The 19489-nt window shown below is 37.4% G+C and overlaps 1 protein-coding gene and 1 pseudogene across 1 annotated transcript in view; one reads left to right on the forward strand and one right to left on the reverse strand.

Moving 5' to 3' along the window:
* Positions 1-19489, reverse strand: part of LOC101992329 (glutamate receptor ionotropic, delta-2) — a 344620-nt gene that overhangs the window by 187246 nt on the left and 137885 nt on the right. The gene's annotated exons all lie outside the window — the stretch shown is intronic.
* On the forward strand, positions 1466-2758 carry LOC101988374 (annotated as a pseudogene).

Raw genomic sequence — 19489 nt, forward strand, 5'->3', positions numbered from 1 at the left:
CTCCCCTCCCTTCCCTTCCCCTCCCTTCCTCTCTTCTCCTACTCTTCTCTCCTCCCCTCAACTACTTTTTCCACGCTTCCTTCCTCCCTCCCTCCCCCCTTCCTCCCTCCCTCCTTCCCTTCCTCCCTCTTTCTTTCTTTTTCTTTTGACTGTATATATGTTTTTAAGACAGGGTCTTGTTGTGTAGTACAGGTAAACTTTGAAAACATTATGTAGTTCAGTCTTTCCAGAATTGAAGGCAATTCCCCTGCCTCATTTTCCCTAGTCACCACATGGGACAATAGTGAATCCTAAGGTAAAGCATGGTCTTTGGGGAATGATGTATCATTGTAGGTTCACCAGCTTTAAGAAACATGCTGCTTTGGTGCAGATACAAATAAAGGGGATACTGCATGAACTGTGCGGGGAAATAGAAGCTTTGTACTTTTCAATTTTTCTGTAACCCTAAAACTGCTATAAGAAAAAATCTTAAAAATTATGATAAATATAATTTAAAATGTTCTGACTCATGCTTATGATTTCTAGAAAAAACTTTGAATCTGTGCACCATTAGACATTATTATGGTAATACATGCACAAAAGTTCTAAAATGTGTTTATTCCCATAACATAAACACGAAAGATTTGTAACTGAAGAAATAGAATAATAGAAAGACAAAATATATAACTGTGTAGAATGATATACAGTAAATTTTTAAAATACAGTAAGTTTTAAAATAAAAGCTGGATGGTGGTGATACATGCCTTTAATACCAGCACTCAGGAAGCAGAGGCAGGTGGATCTCTGAATTCAAGGTTAGTCTGGTCTACAGAGTGAGATCCAGTGCAGCAAGTCCTACACAGAGAAACCTTGTCTTGAAGAGCAAGCAAACAAACCAACAACAAGAACAAGAAAATATATATGTATAGAAAAGAGAAGCTGGTATATGTTTATCAATGTAAGAGACAATTCCTAAGATCTGCATACAATCTGTTAAGAGTCAACAAAAGTTATGATAAATTCTAGGGGGGGGGGGAAACAAAGACTTTTATGATCAGATTTGTAGTAAAGAGAACACAGAAGCACCAGGGTCAGCCAGGCATGGCGGAGCATGCTTTTCATCCTGACACACAGGAGGCAGAGATGCCAATCTGGTCTCTAGCGCAAGTTCCAGGGCCCTCAGGACTACACAGAGAAACCCTGTCTTGAACAAACACCAACGACAAAAAATAAGACAAAGAAACATAACAAAACCAAGAAAAGAGTCTCATTCTGAGGCTTCCTGGAGGCAGGATCACCATTTTGGACTGAGGTAGAGATTCCTCCTGCTAAAGAGAGGAAATCTCATCCAAGGCCACAATGTCACTTCCCAATTATCCAGTGCTGCCTGCTTAAGCTAACACTGCGAGAATCCTGCTCCCTTGGGAGGAATCAAGCTGTCTTGGCATGGGGTTCCTGCCTTCCTGGGGTTAAAAGAAGCACAACTATGTCTTCTCTTGATGACCCAGGGGAAGCGAGGGAAGGCTTCCTGTGCCCTTCTACCAACTGCAGTCACATTATGAAGACGAGCACTCAGAAGATCATGATGTCAAAGGACAAATTAAAAATCTTGTTCAGAAGGCTAGGAAAGCATAGAACAAGTTGCTGAAGCGCGAAGGGGATGATCGAGTGGAGCCAGGGGCCCAAGGATATGAGTCATTCAGCTATGGAGGGGTTGATCCTTACATGTGGGAACCCCAGGAGCTTGAGTCTAGCTATGCGATTTTGTCTTGGAACTCACTCTGAGATCAAACTGGCCTTGAGATCTACCTGCCTCTGCCTCCCAAGTGCTGGAATTAAAGGTACTGTGAGAAGCCATCTTTCTGACTTCAAAAAACATCGTGCTGCAAGAATTGACCACTATGTTGTTGAAGTCAACATATTAATAATCAGGTTGGAGAAGCTCACTGCATTTGACAGAGCAAATACTGAGACTTTAAAGATTAGGGCAATAGAAAAGTCCGTGGTGCCTTGGGTCAATGACCAGGATGTCCCTTTCTGTCCAGACTGTGGGAATAAGTTCAGTATCAGGAACCGTCGTCACCACTGCCACCTCTGTGGGTCTATCATGTGCAAGAAATGTATGGAGCTCATTGGCCTGCCCTTGGCAAATAAGCTCACCAGTGCCAGCAAGGACTCCCTGAGCACCCGTACCAGCCCCAACCAGTCACCTAACAGTGTCCATGGCTCCCGCCGGGGCAGCATCAGTAGCATGAGCAGTGTCAGCTCAGTCCTGGACGAGAAGGATGATGACCGCGTCCGCTGCTGCCTACACTGCAAGAACAAGCTGCTCAAGAGAGAGCGGCAGATGGACGAGAAGGAGCACACGCCTGACATCGTGAAGCTCTACGAGAAACTATGACTTTGCATGGAGAAAGTTGACCAGAAAGCTCCTGAATACATCAGGATGGCAGCGTCTTTAAATGCTGGGGAGACAACCCACAGTCTGGAGCATGCCAATGATCTCCGAGTGGAAGTGCAGAAAGTGTATGAGCTAATAGACGCTCTGAGCAAGAAGATCTTAACTTTGGGCTTGAACCAGGACCCTTCACCACATCCAAACACTGTGCGACTACAGAGAATGATCAGATACTCAGCTACACTATTTGTGCAGGAAAAATTACTGGGTTTGATGTCACTGCCAACCAAAGAACAGTTTGAAGAACTAAAAAAGAAGAGGAAGCAGGACTTGGAACAGAAGAGGACCATGGAGAGACAGGCTGCTCTGGAGATTCTATAAGCACTACCCAAAAGCTGGGGGGAAAGAATCTCCAATGTGCTATCTACAAATCTCCCAAGAATACATCTTCTAGGGACCCTCACCCAGGTTTGAGTGATGTTTGGTGATGCAGTCTTTGAAGAACCCATGCTCTGTAAGTAACCCAAGGAAATTTATTTGTTCATTGGGCTATATTTGGGTAAAATCCATCACTTATTTTGCCCTCAGTGCCTTATCAGGGGTAAAAAGATATATGTTTCCTCAAGAAAAGTGGCCCCAGCAACATTTATCTCAGTGTTCTGTTGTTTCTGTTTAGTTATCCAGTAACTCTCAAGGGCACCTGATACCGATAGCATTTTTTTTTTGTTTGTTTGTTTTTCGAGACAGGGTTTCTCTGTGGCTTTGGAGCCTGTCCTGGAACTAGCTCTGTAGACCAGGCTGGTCTCGAACTCACAGAGATCCGCCTGCCTCTGCCTCCCGAGTGCTGGGATTAAAGGCGTGCGCCACCATCGCCCGGCCCCGATAGCATTATTTAGTGTATCTACCAACACTTTCGTGATGACTACACAGTAGGAATTTTTCTAAGTTTTTAATCTACCTAGCTTGATGGCTATTTAAGATAAATTTTCAAGTTGCATTTGCTGTTGAAGAAATTGAAGGCTAGATTGCTTTTCTTCTAGGTCACAGAGCTAATGAATGGCAGAGTCTGCATTCAAGTGAGGTCTGGCTCAGGAAACAAGTCCTTTTAAAACTATGCTGCCACACTGAATCTGTTAACTGATGATTACATATAAAATTGAATAAAATGGTACTCTAAAAAATATATGCATCTGACATATTTAGTGACATACAAGGTATAAAGTAAGAACGTAATATGTATTAAAATAACAGCCTCGTATATTGTTATTCTATACCAGGAACATCACAGCTGTGATACGATACACATCTGACATGCTGGAATATGTCTTTCAAAGGCTGCTCCAGAGAAGTCAAGGTTTGCAAAGATTGGGGTATTAGGACAGTAAAATATCTTTACTTAGGCTCCCACTGTTCTTCAAATGCCTGCATAACTCAGAAAGAATAAAACTATGTAAAAAAATATATCACAAGGAATGTATTTTTCACACCATACAAAGAGGTCTTTTTCATAAATATTAGTGGTCAAAGGATTATGAGCAGCTTTTTGAAAATAGAGTCTTTGAAAAATACCCAAGCCTGGGCTTCATATCAGGGGAAACTGTGGCAATTTTGCTTTACGGATGTTTACTTTTCTAGTCTGCCTCGGCTCTACGAGACTGTTCAAATTATTTCTGTAAAAGAGGTGTGTTTGCATTTTTCCTCATAAAATGCATAGAAATATTTTCTTTTTGTTTAACAAGCCAGACAGTCAGGGAAGTAAAGATGAATGAATAAAAGAAACTCATAATAAAAGGGAAGTATCCATCTTTGCTTGTATGCTTGAGGATAGGTATCATTCTGCATTCTGATTTTATTCATAAGATTCAGATGAACTGAATAATTGATTCCGATGGGTTGTAGAGAACAGGCAGAGATGTAGCTTGAGCACAGCTTAGTCTTGTTCTGATCTCCTCGTTTTTCTACACAGCATTTCCCCCGGGAAGATGAAATTGCTCCATATTTTTCACTAGACACCATTGAAGGTATAATAATAAGCTGAATCACTTACATTTTTCATAATTATTCTAATTTATCTTGCCAAAACCTTTTATTGCCTCTTACTAACAACAACTTTACCATCAAGTTTGATAAGGCATCCTGTGCAATAATAAAGATTGTATATAGTTAGCTATGTTTATCAGTAGCCAGTTGTATAAATCTAACCAATGACCTGTTCATCGAGTTTCAAAAGTCTGACCCATTTGAATTGTGCTTAATGTTTCCTTCATTACTTCAACCTGTGCAGCATACTTCATGGAATACAGTAAACTTACATCAGTCATATAACTGCAGAAGACATTTGGAATATTGTTTATTTGACAATGTGGTCAGCGACGACTATGGAATTGGCTTACACAGTCTTCTATTCGCATGTTCTTGTTTGTTTACATGGAAGTTTTTATGATTGATTATGGCTAATTTTTAATAATATATTCTTATCTTTAAGCTTTAATTTTAAACACTAGATTTATTTTTATTTGTTTATTTAGGGTGTATGTATACGTGTGTGCATGTATGTGTATGCTGTGAATGTTACAAAGTGTGAGTGGAGTCAGAGGACAACATTCTGGAGTTGATTCTTCCCCTAAACATACATGTTTATCATGAGATGGAGTTCAGGTTGTCAGAAACAGCAGATTCCACAGGTCCTTATCAAGTTATACATACATACATACATATATGTGTGTGTGTGCATGCAATCACACTTTTATGCAATCACATATACGGAATTACAACTTTTCTTTCCCCAGGTAAGAGTTCTCTACACTTATTTTTCTTTCCAAGAAAAACATTATAAGTTTATATTAAAGATTTTGGAGAGAGTATACTTCAGTTATTCTCCAAGGTAATCAAATATATTTGATCAAGAGAAAAAAATAAGATTTTAATCTTGAGTTGTTTAATTTATTGATTTTTTTGGTTGATCTTTTATTATAAAAAATGTAAAGTTCAAATTAATTTCCAGGGACTTAACATTTCATATTTATAATTCACTTGTACCAAAATTTTATGAAGAAGTATGTTTGACTTCTTGGCATCAAACAGTCAAGGTTACCTACCATTCAGAGCTGTTATTTTCTTCCATGAGAGTGCTATAATGAAAGTCACATGCCACCATGCCCAGCTAATCCAGTACACGTTGATCATTTTGGGCAACATTGAAAGTCAGTTCAATTTCTTAATCCACTTCCTTTCATCACATGGTCAAGTGTAGAATACACAGAAGTCTGGGTATCATAAATGCAACAGTCTGTGAGACCTGCCTCATGAATGTGACATAGTGAAGGCAAGCCCCCTTCTCTATTTACACTCTTTGAGACCACAAGCTAAATATGATCCTCTTGCAAGTTAAGAACACCAAGTCAAGAAAGTGAGGTTAGGAGCTGTCACATGATTTGTCCTGATGTGCAGAACCAGACAGTGGTAGACCTGGAGTTCAAGCCCAAATGTGATGCTGAGTTCCAAACAACTCCTCTGATCTATGAGAAAGCTTGTCCTTCAGGCAGCAGTATCAGGAAGAGAAAATTGTCAAATAATGTACATTTTCAATTTAGTAAGATTAAATTTATTTTGATTTAAGAAGCTTTCTTCATTTTCCAAATTGATGGCAATTTCAAGAATTGAAAATGCAAGTGAAAGAGTGAATTATCTAAAGAACATCTAATTGATCCACAAGAAGCATGTATTAGAAAATATATTAGAACTGGAACACATAACTGGAAATGGTGTTGGAAAGGGAACCATACCACGTGCTGCTGATTCTGATTATAATGGTAAATTTCCAATTGATCTTCAATAAGTTACTTTCTAGTTTTTAGGGAGTCGGGTAGCAGTTCCTTGGTACCTACAGCATAGATAGATATAAGAGATGAAGTGTATAGCTATACACTGAGTTCCTAAAGAACATAATTCTATAAATAGAGTAATGATATAAAAGCAATCAAAACCATAATGAGATTAGTGTGTGCCCTTGTATACCAGTTCTCAGCAAAACTGGATATCTTATCATAACCACATTTGTTAAGAAACAGAATTATCTCACATACTGAATTGCAGTTCTAAACCCATGGTATGCCCATTTAATGCAACTGTGTCATCTCCTTACTAATATCCCTGTATAGGACTAGAAAGAAAATACTTGTATTAAAATACAACCTTATTTTCATGTTAGAATCTATCTTTGTTTCTTCTTCCTCTGAAAATGGAAGAAATAGTCTGCTGCTTTTTAAGAGAAAGGTATTAAAAAATAAGAGTAACTTAACTTTTATGGTCTCCATGACAGAGACAAAAAGGACATTTTCTTTTTAGTCTTGAATCATTAGAATTTGAAAGCATTCTTGTGTGGTGTTTTTTGAGAAAACATTATAGCCATACTGTTAAATTCTGTAATTCTAGAGCTCTGAAGAATGTTTCTAAGTACTTTGAACAAAAAGTACTCTGGCACTGAGGAATTCTCTGCCACATGTACGAAATGTCTTTTGCGGGTTGTCTCTAGGTTTTCACTGTCATCCTTTGGCTGTGTAAAATCTAATACACTTCAATTTCAGCGAGTTAGGCAGCTTTTGTGACATGTTTCAGTGACATTTTCAGAGTTAGATAAACACACATCTTGTTTCTCCAAAGAGTTGTCATGTTCCTTTTCATTTGGTTTGGGGGACTTCAAAGGATGTTAGGGAGCATGTGCTACAACCCTCCTGATATCCTTGTTAATCCCTTTCTAGAAGGTGTAGTGGCAAGAGCATTAGTAAGTGTGGGCTTGGGGCTTCAGCTCGTTCACCAATGAAATGCTAGAGGGTGTTGTTTAGTGAACTGAAAATGCTGCAGTTTGGTGAAAACAACTTTCAAAGGAACTGGGGGTGGGTAACTGTCTTGATCTCTTAGAGATTGCAGAAGATAGCCGAAGCCGGGCAGCTGCCTGACAGAGTTTGATCCTCTCCTTTTGTGGATGTAAACCTTGATACATAGAGCACCAGCTCTCCCCGAGTTTCCTCTCTAAGGCTGAACATTCTTATGGAATGGGAGTTTTTTTTCATTCCTTTATTTTAGCCTCTTCATTCTATTTTGTAAATACTTTTTTAAAAAAAAATTTTAGACCATAATAGAATTACATCATTTTCTCTTTTCTTTTCTCCATCCAAACCCTCTCATGTAGCCCTTGTTCCTATCAAGTTCATTGTTTCCTTTGCTTTAATTGTTGACATACACATATACATATTCTTAAATATGGAAACCTGCTCTGTCTATATAATGTTCCTTGAATGTATATCTTTTGGGGGCTGATCATTTCATATTAGATAGCCAATTGGTATAATCTACTATGATGAAGAATATTTTTTACCCCTCATAAGGAAACTTTTATTGACATCATAACAGAAAACTACAACCTATTAAAAATGCAGAGTTTTTGGACTGCTCTTCATTCTTGAGAGGGAGGGGGAATAGAGTGGGGGAGAGGGCGAGGGGAGTGGAGGAGGGGGCGATGTGTGGGAGGAGGGGGAGGGAAATGGGAAAAGGGTAGGAGGCGGAATTTTTTTTCTTTTCAACAACTAATAAAAAAATGCAGAGTTTCGGAACTCTGTTCCAGTCGATACATCCCAACACAACTCCTGCACCTAAGGCTCAGTGATCATTGCAGAAGAGAGGACTGAAAGATTGCAAGAGCCAGACGAGGAGCGTATTTGCTATGGGATATTGTCTTTTACAAGTCTTAAAAGTTACAACCACAAAGTCTCATTCTATTTTAATCTGGTTTTGCAATGTATCAAGTTTGATCCTCTTTCTGTTTTTTTCATCAGTATTTTCTTCCACTGAGAGCAACTATTCTGCATTCTTCTGCTGCCCCCCTGTTTCTCCAACTTGGTTGTCCATGTTTTAGTTTTGAACTTTTAAATATGAGGCAACACTCATATTTAAAACTTTTCCCAAAGCCCAAGTCTTTAATGTTAAAATGTCCAAAGCAAGCAGAAAAGGAAAAGCAAAATCTAACCGACTGCACATGAGAAGAAGATAGAAAGAAACAAAGTGAGCAATGGTGGCAACAAGTTCATCATTCAGGAATTAAAAGGGCCATTAAAAAGTAAGATAGTAGATATAGAAAAGAAGATCTTAGAAGATAAATATAGAAACTTCCTAAGAATATAAATATGTTAGTATAAAAACATATGAAGACATATCAGTGTGGAAAGGTCCCTACAAAATTTCTAAAGAATTACAGAAAGAAAATAAATACAGAATTTTAAAGATAAAACAGAAACCTAATTATTAAAAATTGTGAACTGAAGAACATAAAGTTGCAGGTTGGTGATCTACTAGGTACAACAAAAGAGAGGAAACAAAGAAATCAAAAGACTACAGAGCACAAGGGTTCATAAAGAGAGTCTAGGGAACTGGAAGAGATTCTAAGGCACCAGAGGCCAGACAAAAAGGTTTGGAATGTATTTTATGTTTCTCCATAGACATCTTAGATACCACATAAAAGTCCATTTAAAATATTGAAGGGTGTGGGAGATAAAGACGCACCCAGATACACAGGTCACAAAATTCTATCTCCAACTGGCATCTCATTAGTAATTTATTAGATCCTATGTTCTCTCAAAGTTGTGACTGAACAACAAAAAGTACAGGAAATGAGGGGCAGGCTGAAGGCATGGAGAAGAGTGGTGAAGGAAGATGTAAAGCAGATGCTTCATCATGTAGGCAGAAATAAATAGAGTACTGGACACAGTCGAGCATCCTGAACAGGCACTTAGACCACCACGCAAAGCTAGAGGTAGTATATATATTATATATATATATATATATATATATATATATATATATATATAGTATATAGTACCAACTATATAAGAAATAAGCAAAGAAAAAAGAAGAAAAAAGAAGCACGCACATAAATGGAAGATAATTATTTATGGTTTATTTAGGGAATGACCAGTGTATGCAAATATATATTGATAAAGCATAATAAGCATATATTTGGATGATGAAGTTGAGGGGGAGGGGAGAAAGTAAACTTTGGTTTTCCATGGTCAGAAATAACAGTTAAGGGGCTGGAGAGATGGCTCAGCGGTTAAGAGCACTGACTGCTCTTCCAGAGGACCCGGGTTCAATTCCCAGCACCCACATGGCAGCTCACTACTGTCTGAAAATGCAGTTCCACGAGATCTGACACCTTCACACCAATGAAGATAAAATAAAGTTAAATAAATCATTAAAAAATTAAAAAAAAACAGTTAATGTTAAAAGTAGTGGAATGCAGAAATTAATCTTTGGTTCTTTTGCATAAAATATTTACTTTAAAGCAATTCTAGTTTTAAAAAGCTGTGATGGAGACATAGTTTCCTGTTCCCATTTCTTCCATGGTTACCATGCTGTGTCCTTAGGGAACAGTTATGAAAGCCTGGGTATCAAGTGTTATTTTCTTATTGATTACACTCCAGATTTATATAGACCTTTCTAATTTGTACATGAATGTCTTTATTCTTCTGTTCTAAGATTTTCTCCAGTATGTAACATCACACACAGTTGTTGTTTGTCATTAGCTTGTTCTGGAGTACGACAGACTTTATTTGATTGCTTTTCATGGCTTTCATAGTTTTGAGAAATAATCCTCAGGTATTTTGTCTGGTCAGATGTTTTCTGAGGAGGAGAAAGTTTGACATGGAGGAGGAATGCACATCTTACTACAACCTGTCAGGATGCAATGACATCCACCTGACCTCACTGCCAGCACACAGGGGAGCCAGGGTCAGCTAGGGCTGGTAGAATGTAAGGATCTACACATCCCACTGAGGACTGCCTTCTAAGGAAGATGTGCTTCTCTGCTGCCATGATTTCTTTGGTTGTTCTTATGTATCAAGATGGACTCCTAGGTCTTACATATGCTCACATTTCACATTTCTCAAATCCTGTGAGGTTTTATTGTCGCAACACATTGCAGCTTGGCTCTCCTAACCCATGACACCAGATTCCTTTGTTATTTTAGAGCTTCTTCAGCTTTGGACATGATGTATCTTCTACTTTCTCTGCACCTGTCTGAAAACCAGCCATTTCTCCAAGGATCTTTGGTTTCAGGTTTTTGGAGACCAGGACAATGTTTATATGAATAACAAATACATATATTACAATATGTAACATCCATAATCAAGAATTTAAACAAAAATGTAGGTAACTCTCCAGTTTTTATGATGCAAATTAACTATTTTCATAGCTACACTTTGCAGATATATTTAAGGACAAAAAAAATCCCCCTTAAGTTTAGGAATTAACAATTTATAAAAGTTTGCTTAATAACTGCATAATAAAGATAGGAATAAGAGAAAATAAATAAGCATAGTAAAGAATAAACGTATTCTCACATGAAGGGAGAAAGCGAGTATGTGCAGGACAAAAGGATAAGGTGTTATTATGCACATATGTGTTAACAGATGCTCTTAGCCACTCCCAGTCCCACATGAAGGTTACATGAACAAGGTACTTTATTAATGGGCAGCTTTAATTCTTCAAACACAGATTTTTTCCATTTCCTTTTAATCAAATGTAATTTGCTAATGATATTTTAATTTGCCTTGTTGCCAACTTTTATCTCATAGGAACTAAAGGAAGTATGGGAGAAGCGGCTGCTCTAGATTTAATGTTGATATTATTAAACTGAGATGAATTATATTTTCTTTGGTAGCTGATATGGAACAGTCTGTGCCTCTCTTCCATGATATAGTTCACATAATGACATACAATCTGACAACTAGAAACAATTGTATAAATATATCCAATATGGATGAGCTAGTAAAACATAATACCAAATAAAACATGTCAATTATAAAATGCACATAGTGTTTGGTAAAACTTTTGTGAAATGTAAAGAATATTCAAGTCTACAATGACAGGCAATAGATGGGTGTTGCTAGGGATATGGTTTGGGCTGAGTGGGCAGATTTAATCAATTAATAATGGGTTTCCATTGGGGATAATAAAATGTTCTAAAATAAATCATAATTACGAATTACATAATTGAAAGGGCTAATGTTGTGTTAATAGTTACTATAAAATTTATGATTGTTCATCATGGAGTCTGCTTAAAATAGAAAACAAACTAAAAAAATCTTTTTACATATCAGTGTTCACATTGGTTTTATTTAACATGTAGGTGACTGTCAGCAAAAGAATAAATAGATACTACATGCTCTATTATATAGTAAAATACTATCTGGCTATAAAAATAGATGAACTTTGACACAGACAAAACATAGATGATGTGAAAAATCATGCAAGTTCTAGAATAGAATGATTTGAAAGGTTCTGGAATATGCAAGAAGATTCTATGACCATTTAAGTCAGAATATGCTGTTTCCCTGGAATCTACATTAGGGGAGGTGACTGAGAGATAAATGAAAATGAGCAGGGAAGAGGGTTGGGGGAAGACTGTGAACACTATCCTAGAAACTCTAGGATGTTGTTTCTAGTTTTATGGAGGTGTGGCATGCATATGAGCATTCATTTCCCAAATCAGCGATTCATATTGTAGATCCACAGATTTCTAGAATCTTCTGTTTTAGGCTTTATGTTAGACATCAGAGAGACATCAATGAGGAGAAAGGGTAAAACTCGTGCCCTTCAGAACTTACAGTCTACTATAGGAAACAAGTCAAACAAAATAAGCAAAGCCACACTACAAAGTGGTATTTGCTAAGAAAAATAATAAAATCAAGCAAGGAAAATATGGAATTTTAAATCAAGTATGAAAGGTATTGCATTTAAAAATAGGGTGCTAACATGAAAGTAGACATCAAAGTGTCTAGAGGAACAAAGGGGACCAATGAGAGAAGTCGTAAAAAGGGAGGGGGTATATTGGAAATGGTCATTGTATAGTACATATTTGCATGAAAATAGCATTAAGTAGCATATTTCCTTGAATAATGAATATACACAATAAAATACATCTTAGGAGGTTACAAAAAAGGATGTTCATGAAATAACCTAGTGTCAAGATTACATTGGCACAGGCCTCAAGGATGGTGATTAGTAAATCAGACACCTATATAGGAAAAAAAAAACAGATACAGACAATGAAAAGACACTGGGAGAAATATAAAAGACACACCAAAGTCAAATAAGTCAAGTTAGAAGGAAATCAATCTGGTAGACAATGACAAGGTTAAAAAGATTATAATGCACACCCTGAATAAAGTGCGAAGCCACGAGTGGTGTCAGGTAGAAGAGTAAGTTCCATGGTATTTTCACATTAGAAACAGCAAGGGGAAAGGAGTGTAGCTGCAGCAGAGCAGACAGAAGACCCCTACCATAAGCCATGAAAAAGATGCTGGTGGGCCGGTCTTGGAACACTCGGGAAGTCTGAGGACGTGGAACTCTTGTAAAGAACCAATAAGACTAGACATGCAGTGTAAGAGGAAGAAAGGTCTAGAGTAATCTTAACTCTTCCTTCTGTGGTCACGGGAGGAAAGTGTATAGAAATAGGAAAAGCACATAAAAGAATGATTTTGAAGGCATTTTCTAGGCGATTAGAAGATTGAGCTAACTACCAAATGGGACAGAGAAGATGCAGAGTGGGAGCCTGCTGTGGGAGCTCTGGGTAAGACTCCTGATTTCCAAGCAGTGCATTTCTAGATGCTATACAAACATTGTGCTGAGCTCTCGGCCGTTCTGGCTCCTGCATTGTTGTGCTCATAATTTTTATACACAAAACTCTGTTGTGGGGCTTCATGGCCATGTGTCCTTGATGGAGGAGCAGAGAGAGAGAAACATTTTGAGTTGAAAATCTGATAAAGGTATCTTGTGCCTCACAGCTTGGATATAATTCACAGCTTGGGTACAATTCACAACCTTTCTGTAGACTAAATCTTTTATATTCAGAATCAAATACATGAAATATTAAGTGCAATCTATTTTTGGTATGACCAATATCAAGGCAACCTACCCATTTATGTATCACTGGGCAAACAATGCATTCAAGCTTAAGGCACAAGTTGTAAGTCAACCAGGGCATGTCATTGGCTTTGTGCTCTGGGAACAGGAAGCAATTAGAGAGAGCAATTAGTGGTAATCTATTCTTTCCATGACACTTTTCCGTTTTCTTTAAAAATAAAATTTACATATTCACAGCAATAAGCTTCCACTTCAAAGGTTAGAAACATAAAAACAGAATTCATTCACTGTCCTCCCCCGAAACTTAATGATTTTTAAATTCTTTTTAATTTTCCACATTTTAGTTTATACTTCCTCTGTTATGCTTAATCACAAATCTTGTTCTCCATTCAGGGGCATGGATCTGGAAACTTCTCAGGATCATGACTAAGCTGACAGACTAGTTAGCAGGGGAGTTCAGCACTTACTCCTGTTCACCTGTCTCAAAAGCCAGAACACTGTGTACTAAATTTAATATGTTGTTTTATTTAAGAAGGCATAGTTTGGAAACCCTTGAGAGTAAACCTTGGCAAATTGTCCTTAGGGTGGTACAGTGTGTGCAACTAAATCAGGAAAGGAATTGGATACAGAGCATGTAGACCCAGCATTCTCGAGCTAGTTCAAGGAACAGAATTAATTGCAGTCTATGGGACAACGTACATCTGTCTACCGTATGCACCCACGGCACCCACGCATAGGTCAGAAAGCTAAACCGGGGGCAGCATTGTTCATCATGCTTGTGTTTTGATAAAGTGAAGATGCTTTTTAAAGTCTGTGTTCAGGTATTTAATCATTCCTCATTTCATTTGCTATTTATTTCTTATTTTTGTTTCTGCCCTTTCTCACAGTTCTTTTCAGGTTTATATATTGTGTAAAATGTTTACAAAGACACAAAACGCTGTCATAAAGATAACTAATATTGATGGGTATGGTGATCTACAACTTCAATCACAGAATTCTGAATGCAGGCTCAGGTAGGCCAGCCTGGTTTACATAGTGAGGTCTGAGACAGCCAGGAATAGATACATACAGAGACACTGTCTCAAAACAAGAAAAACAAACACGTGATAACGATGATTATGTTGATGATGATAGTTTCTTGTAGTTTCCTTTAAATGTCACAATCAGTGCAAAATTCCATAATAAAATTTCAAGTTTTAAAAACTTAAGATGCCAGTGTTCAAGGCAAAGAGCAAAAGTACCGTGCCCTTTTGGATGTTTTCTAAGTAAGCTCCTAAGGGAAGTGCTAACTTTGCCTGTCTGTAGTCTTCGCCTATGTCTGACCTTAAGGCCTTTTCCTCAGTTTCTAGAAAAAAACATAAAGCAAGAATGTAAAACTAATCATCCTGATAACCACATATATAAAAGTTCATATTGTATATATTTTATATATTTAGTTATATGTTAGTTACATAGTTATATATTTAGGATGATTAGAATGTATATATATATATATATATATAAATAAATTTAATTTGAACTGAGGTGTGTCTTGGTAGTTTCAGAACAGTTACCTAGCATACACAAGGCAAAAGTGCCAAAGAATTCTCATTTCAATATTTCTTAAACAAAGTCACATATGTTAGCAACATACACACATGAGACTAAGTTTAGCCAGAAATCAATGAGTTTTGCCTGTTTATAAAACATTATAGATGCTGTGACATTTTAAAGATAGTTACTGGGTTGCATCATTTTGAAAGACATGCATAAATACATCACATCTTTAGGAGGTACATCTTAGGACAGTTCATACATTAGAATTGAGAGATCTGAACCCATAAATAGTCCCTGACTGATTTCTAATAAAGATGATTTTAGTCACTCATGTTGAAACAGACACTAAGAATTACACTTGAAACAGCTTTTAAAATTTAATTCATTGAAGCCACAGAACACTGCCATTATTTATGAGTTATTAGAGGCACAGGAGAAACTAGTCAATAGGGAGTGTGTGCATATAAATCCCAATCCAAGTAGAAAACAATCTGGAGCAACATAGAAAAGCATAACTGTAAGATAAGATCAGATATGAGGATGGATGTGTTTAAAGAGCTCATAGAAAACTCAATATTCTGGAAAGCAAGCAGGCAATACTTTTCGGTGACTACTGATACAGAACACAATCAACCTATAAATAGCAAAAGAAGATAGCAGAATGCACTGATGGCTGAAAAGAGGTGGGTGCCTGGAAAAGAATGTGGAAGGGGTGTTAAGACAAAGTATCGGGCTTTGGCCAAATAAAAGCACTTGAAAGGAAAAGGAAGGCATCCGATCGATCCCACAGGACAGGCTATTGGCATTCTTTGAGTGAAAATAATGAAGGAGCAAAGGAGTGAGTAATGGCAGGCCACAGAGACCTCTAAATGCCAGCACAAACAATCTGAGCTACGGTGGGACATTTCAACACCTTTGCGGTAAGATGGATCACCCTTGGTACTATGGTGAGGGAAGATTGATGCGCAGAAGGGGAAAGGTAGCGTTAGTTGTTCCTGCAGTCACAGAGAGCAATAAGGACACGAATTGCTAAACTGTGAGTGAAAAGGGAAAGGTGAGAATTAATAGAAGAGAGGCTACACAGGCAGCTTTGAGAGGTAAGGCAATTAATTCACTTTGTAAGAAAAACGCAGACAATAAAAATTACTCTTCAATTTCCAGAGAGTAAAGCGGGCAGGGCATTGGTGCTTTTGAACCGAAATAAGAAATATGGGCAGATAAGCATAGCTTGGCGAGAAAGATAATGAGCTCAGTGTCAGACATCAGCCTGGCGGGGGCTGGCAGGGCATCAGGTGGAGAAGCAGAGCGAGTGGATAAGTGATGTTTTCTTCTGACAAAACAGATGCCAGTACCATAGTGCAGAAACATTTGCCATCTGATGTATCCCTCAGTTAACCTCAACTAGCTGATGAATTGAAAATAAAGAACAAAGATAGGACAGGATTTGTGCCTTGGTACTGAAAAATTCAAGCATGTGAATGCTTATATCATGCTGTATTGTTTTATATTGTATCACTTGTACATATGATATACATACTGCATATATATATGTATACACACACACACACACACACACACACACATATATATGCACACACACACACTGCACACACTGCAACCGGTCTGGAGCTCACACTGTGAAGGGCACCCACCATCTTACGACATGGCATTATCATTAATGCCCCCAAAAGCTAGCAGGCGAGCTAGATTATGCTCATGGCAGGATGGGTGACTCAGCTCATCTGGCTCTCAGTATCAGGAGTGTCCATCCCTGGAAGTGTGGTTCTGTAGTTCTGTGCTGAAGATGAGAGAGCAGTGTATCAAGGTTGAAGTGTGTGGGAGCAGAAATGTTCAAATCACGGCAGTCAGGAAGCAGAGAGCTCCTGTGCTAACCATCCTCTCCTTGTCCCCCATTTACTGAGTTGGGGCCCCCAGCCTATGTCCATATTCAGGGCATCTCTTGCTCCCTCAGGTAATCCTCTTTGGAAATGCCCCAACAGATAAACTCTGAAGAATGCCATTCGAATCTTCTATACAATCCTCAATCCAATTAAATTGACAAGATTGCCATCATACAATATTACCAATTTTAATTTTCATTTGTTAAATTGCCCAAGCCTCACTCCGCATTCTGATTTGTTTCTCTTGATAGATTTAATCGATTGCCAGCTTTTTCTGGCTTAGAAAATCAGTAGTGGGCAAACTATTTTGTGGGAGAGACTAAAGCTTATGTTTCAGGACTTTATATGATAAGCCAGCTAAACTTAATTTTCTACTGATATAGATTTGAAATATAATAGTATTCAAGTTTGTTAGATGGTATAGAACTTACTAAAATGCATATTAAAATTGATTATAGTTTTATATATTTCTATCTTCTCAACAATGAAAATGTCCACTCTTAATAAAACAGACATATATAGGTCATAGATAGGCATATGATAGACATATATATATGTATATATATATGGATTATGTTATATATATAGGTGATCGATGAAAGAAAGAAAGATAGATAAAATAAGATAGATAATAGATTAATGCATGGTGATGGCAGATAATGGCAAGCATTAAGAGAAATTAGAATCTTGTCCTGTGTTTGTATAAACAGATGCTTTGGTGCCAAAGATGACACTAAGAGAAACAGTATGGTTCTCTTAAAAAATATGATTTGAGAACTGAATGATCATATAATACAGCAATTCTAATTCTAATATAAATCCATAAGAATTAAAATGGAAGATTCTAATAGATATTTATATACTTGTGATAATGGAAGTCACACTTCCCAAGAGGTAAATGTTTCCAAGAGTTCACTGAGAGTGAAAAGATAAGCAATATGTAATACATTCATTCCAGCATGATGTTTTCCCAGCACCATCATGGAGTAATAATAGTTTTTACTTTTTCAATGTTTTCAGGTAGCCATTGAACTAATTGAATAACTAATTGAACAAAATGAAACAGAGATGGCTATGGTAATGGCAATAATACTCCCTGGCAGGAGGGAGAAAAGGGCCACGGAATCTTCAACTGGGATTTCTTCATCGCAGTTCCCTTCTGCTGTCCTGTATATGTCTCCCAGTGATCTTGGGAGATGCTAGTATGTACAGGCAAGGAAAGTCAGCTGAATGTGAACTCTCCACAAGGGCATCAGCCTTGATGTGCTAGGACCTTTCAGTGATGCAGCTGTTTGCAAGTCACGTAAGTAACCCTCTACGTATGCTCTGTTAGGAAGCTCAATAAACTAGTTGGTTTGCCATACTGAACTTGGGTAGAATTGTACTTTTTCTGGGGTGAATAGACATTGTTTATATCTTCCTAGGAATAGCTAACACAATGCAACGAAGTGAATACAGGTAAACCTTAGAGTGGAAGAGAATGTTGACACATTTAGTGTCATGAATGAACTGTCAGGATGCTTTGCTAAGTTATATAAGCCAATTATGGAAGGACAGATACTGTATGGAACCATCTATATGTAATATTTAGAATGATCAAATTCCTAGAGATGAAAAGTAAAATGGCGAAGGATAGTGGAGTGGGGGCAGGAATAGTGGGGGCATTACTTAAAAAAAACCAGTTTTAGTTTTATAAGACAGAGCTCAGATGAAGTGTGGATGTTGTATAACAACGTGAATCTATTCACTATCCGTTAACTGCACACTTAAAATACTGAAGATGTTACATTTTACGTCACTTATACTTTAGCCCAGTTCAAAAAATAAATAAAACCTTTTGATAAAATGTACAGGATCAACAAGATAGTATGAAGAATGGAGCTGAATCTCCAGGTTCCACATGGCAGAAAGACCGAACTGCATATGGCAAGTTGCCCTATAACCTCCATCACAGCAACACAGCATACACACACATACACACACACATACACACATATACACACACAGATGTACACACACTCAGATCTCAACATGTCAACATGACATGCACATACATCTTAAATATAAAAAGAAATATTGTTTAAAAGTTTATGCTAAATGTTATTAAAATATTAATATAAAGTGATCAAATTATATTGCAAACCAACTCATTTTGACTTCAAAAGTGAGTATCTATCTTAGTTTCTGAGTTATTGAAAATATACTCTGCATTTAGAGACCGTGGTATCTATAACTATGTATAATGGAAGATTTTATTTTCTATTAAGATTAAGAATGATTTTTTATTGTAGCATATTTGTTGTCCCAAATATTCTTGAAGCACTCACTCTTTATTTACTTATTTCTCAGGCTGAGCTAGTGTCCTACTGAAGAGCTATAAAGGATTTTTGTAATATAGATTGATTCAAAATAAGGAAAATAATACTTACAGATATTTAATGAGTGAGGAGGATTTGAAATCAGAAGTTTTGGTGCCCCAAATGACAATGAATTTGGAGATGTAAGAATAGAAATATAGGGTGGTGATCATGGCCTTTGTGCTTCATCTGGAGAATTCAATCGAGCAGTGGAGAAGAAAATTGCAGTACAATAAAGAACTCATAAATTAGATGAAGAGGAAGGGAGGGGGAGGAGATGGAGGAAAGAAAGAACTTGCTATGGATTTGAAGGGACATCTAGGTTCTGGGGCCTTCAGGGCACAAATGATGCCTATGCAGGGTTCTGACTACCACCAATGGTGCAGATATTAAGAATGCAA

Source organism: Microtus ochrogaster, linkage group LG3 (genome assembly GCF_000317375.1).
Source record: "Microtus ochrogaster isolate Prairie Vole_2 linkage group LG3, MicOch1.0, whole genome shotgun sequence".
In the NCBI taxonomy this organism is placed as follows: domain Eukaryota; kingdom Metazoa; phylum Chordata; class Mammalia; order Rodentia; family Cricetidae; genus Microtus; species Microtus ochrogaster.